Below are 3,791 nucleotides of genomic sequence, written 5' to 3' on the forward strand. Positions count from 1 at the left end.
AGGGAGCAGTCCAAGTTCCATTTGCAGATGATTTTTGTTCATATTCATTTTCACTAAATCCCCATTTTACAATTATTATTATTATTATTATTATTATTATTATTTGGCACCTTGGGGAAAAAAAGTTTTTTGTGATCACTTTATTTATTGGATTTATTTATTTATTTATGTATTATTTCTCTCTTTTAGGCTAGAATGAAATAAGAATATTCTGAAAATTTTGTTATATTACTGAAAATGGTTTCTTGGAATTACAATGCAGTAATCCAGTGGTTGGATACTTCCTCTTATGTGATGACAGCAATTGGTTTTGTCATTAAGCATTGGCTTGTATATTGAACCAAAAGGAAAATAAAATTTCTCAGTATTTGGTCACACTGATTATGAAACTGCAGAAAGGTGTAGGGAAGTAAGAAAGGATGTTAGTAAATTAGTTGGATTGGTAATAGTAAACCTGTTAAGCAATTACCAGACTATAATATACACTGCTAACCTTAAACATATACATATGTTTGAATAAGGGCAGTGATAGTCTAAAATAAAAAGAAATGATAAACAATGATCACTTGTCCTTATTGGTCGTCGTTGATTATTTTACGTAAACATTTCAACTGTTTGCAATATTGAAGCAATTTTCGTTTTGTGATTTTTCTCTCAAGCAACCAACCAATATGAAACAATTATATATGGTGTATTATTAACTAATCACATCTTATTACTGTATGTATAAAACAATGCATGACTACAACAAGGTTTTGCTGAAGTGCATGGTGACCTTTAATAAAACAACAAGAAACAAAAAATAAATAGCATACATTATTGCATTATAAAAATGTTCAAATACAATAAATAACTTACTAATAAATAATCATTGCTTTTTATAACACCTTAAAATGAAAAGAAGCTTGGCATGTAACAACTGCTAGTTTGCTACTTGGACAAAATGTAGTTGAAAACACGATTTATTGTTATTGTTCGAAGGTTGAAACCCTTTAGGACTTTGCACAGCTGCAGTCGTTCTTGAAAAGATTTTTGATGATCCATGGACACCTGAAAAAAAAAAAAAATACATAATCATACTTCAATACGAGAGCTTTACAGAGGCCAAATGAATGCATTTAAAAATGTTACATGCCTATTATCAATAATTATAGCCTGCTTTACCTTGGCCGGAGAGTTCTCCATCGCAGAGACAGAGAAGCAGTTCTATTACAACATAAAAAAAAAAGAAGTGAAAAAGAGCCTTGCAATAAACAGTATTATAGAGAGCTGTTGTGTGTTTACCTGCATGAGTTCATCAATGCTCCTAACTACGGATTTGGTGAGCTCTGGGTTGGAGTAGGCTCTAAATGTCTCCCGATAGTAGTGGAGATCTTCTAGAATTCTCTGTAGACATTCATTCTACAAAGAGACATGTCAGTGTAGGCTATGTCAGTGTAACAGACAACAGACACTAATCAACAGAAGAATAAACAGAAAACAAACAGAAGAATTGGAGAAAGGGGATTATACATTTACCTCATCAATATTGGAGGAACAGCACTGTGTGTGAGCACAGTTGGAGTTCTGCGGGGTGGAACAAACATAATATAATATGTTACATTTTTGATTATGGTGAAATCAACAATCAAGAATGTACGATGATGAAGAAGGGAGAAGTATACGTTTTTTTAAAAAAAAAAAAATAATATATATATATATATATATATAATATATATATATATATATATATATATATACAACAGCTAGTTATATTCATCTGCAACTTACTGATCTTTATTAATAAAGGAAATTGAGGTAACTGATTTAACTGGCTTTCCACTGACAATAATGAATAATTATTATTTTTAAATAAACCAATTTTATCTATCATTTTAACAAGCTAAAACTTTTATATTTATAGTTATTTTAAACAGCAACAACAATTTCAGTTTTTATGTATTATGATTGGTAGTATTTACAGTATAACACTTTATTTCAAGTCTCATTGTTACAGTGTAATTATACATTTAATAATGAAGGCAAAAAGATCCTTGAAATGAATAAAATTGATTTCTATTACACCTACTAAAACACCTCACCTAAAATATTATTGTTATACATTGGCTTATATGTAAATTGAACATATTCGTGCTTATTTTTCTTTTCTTTTCTTTTCTTTTCTTTTTCTTGTCCTTTTTTTCTTTTCTTTTCTTTTGCCTCCCCCCCCCAACTTGGTGTTTCGTATTTTTTTTTTTCTTTTCCTTTTCTTTCTTTTTTCTTTTCTTGTTTTTTTCTTTTTTTTTAAGTTAACGGGACATGCCATTCTACTGTAATGCCTTGTCCAGTTATGTGGTATGACTATTTTGCGCTATGAATATTTATGATGGCTATAATATACTGCTAATAATAATTTCATTGTAAACTTAAACTCCATAAAGTAGGATAGCTTCATCATATCATTTTTAATGGTGACGCTCTTCTCTTACCTGTGGTGTGCGTAAACAGAAAACCGTTGTTTGTGTCCTGAATGTGCACCTCTGCGTTCTGCTGTGTGCAGTCAAACCCGCTGAAACAAGTGGTCCTGTAAGCGGATAATAAACATGCTATTAGACTTCAGACCACTTGTGTGTGTGTTAGCTATTATGTGTTGCTTTACTGAATGACACTCACCATCTCGATCACCGCTGATACGTTCCAGAGCAGAGAGCGCGCGAGAACGTTGCACGTTCCGGTGGAGGCGCGAACGGTGATTGACGCGCTCCGAGCGGAACGGCGCCGATGCTACATTGCCACAGCAAAGCAAAAGCACAGAGTGCTGACGGCCAAATGACTGTCACAAAATGTCACATTTCACCAACATATTAGTAAATAGGATGTATCTTTCATTTATTAGAAATAAAATTAATTCAAAGGCAATAGGAAAGAGCACATGAAATCGTTTGTAGATTTAAAATCATAAAGACTAATACTTACAAGTACAGACCCGGGGAGCATTGTTGCATTCAACTTTTGCATATTCTAATGCTCAGGATTTGCTGCCGCTTTATAAATCATTTGGAGATAAGGGGAGTTTCAACTTTTCAAAAACGCATGCTGGTTAACTAAAATGAAAATAACCGGCTACCCATGTGTTTTGTAATTTCCGTGGTATTAACAGCTCTGGAGTTTAGGACACACTGCGTGCATATGTGGGTATATTAACGCACGTTTCGATTACTTCACACGTAGTCTACAGTGGTGTTGTGTTTGTGTGTTCAGGATAAGAATCTTTAATTCGTTGCATTCTCGCGTTTACAGGGTCATATGTAAAATTTTTGCAGAAACAGGCAAAAGAAGGTTTAAAAGAAAGCTGGGCGTTTAAGAGATGTAAGGTCCTATAGGAATTTCGTGGAATGTTATCATAGCCTAGTATAAAATGTAAAACGTCAAAAATATTCCAGGTTAAGCTCAGTCTGACAGAATTTGTGTTTGGCTATAATGTTGATCTCTGCTATTCATTCATTCATTCATTAATTCATTCATTCATTCCCCTGAAGAAAAGGACACTTAAAATGGAAGTCAATTGAGTCTATCTGAAAATGTTTAAAATAGCCTGCTCAATATTTAAGGTGATTTTAACGTTAAAATCATAAAATGACTGTGAGAAACAACGGATTCAAAAAGATTACTCAAACACGTTTTAGCAGAATAACTTTCCTTAAATTCATCCAAAACTTTTGGCCCCTTGAGTTTTTGCTTCTTGTCTCTTCTTCTTCTTCTTCTTCTTCTTCTTCTTCTTCTTCGGCCTCGTCTTCTTCTTCACGGAACAT

At 32.9% G+C, this 3,791-nt stretch overlaps 1 pseudogene; it reads right to left on the reverse strand.

Annotated features, from left to right (window-relative positions):
* Positions 1 to 845: 845 nt before the first annotated feature.
* On the reverse strand, positions 846 to 3,791 carry LOC122136399 (annotated as a pseudogene).

This window comes from Cyprinus carpio, chromosome B2 (assembly GCF_018340385.1).
Source record: "Cyprinus carpio isolate SPL01 chromosome B2, ASM1834038v1, whole genome shotgun sequence".
Taxonomy (NCBI): domain Eukaryota; kingdom Metazoa; phylum Chordata; class Actinopteri; order Cypriniformes; family Cyprinidae; genus Cyprinus; species Cyprinus carpio.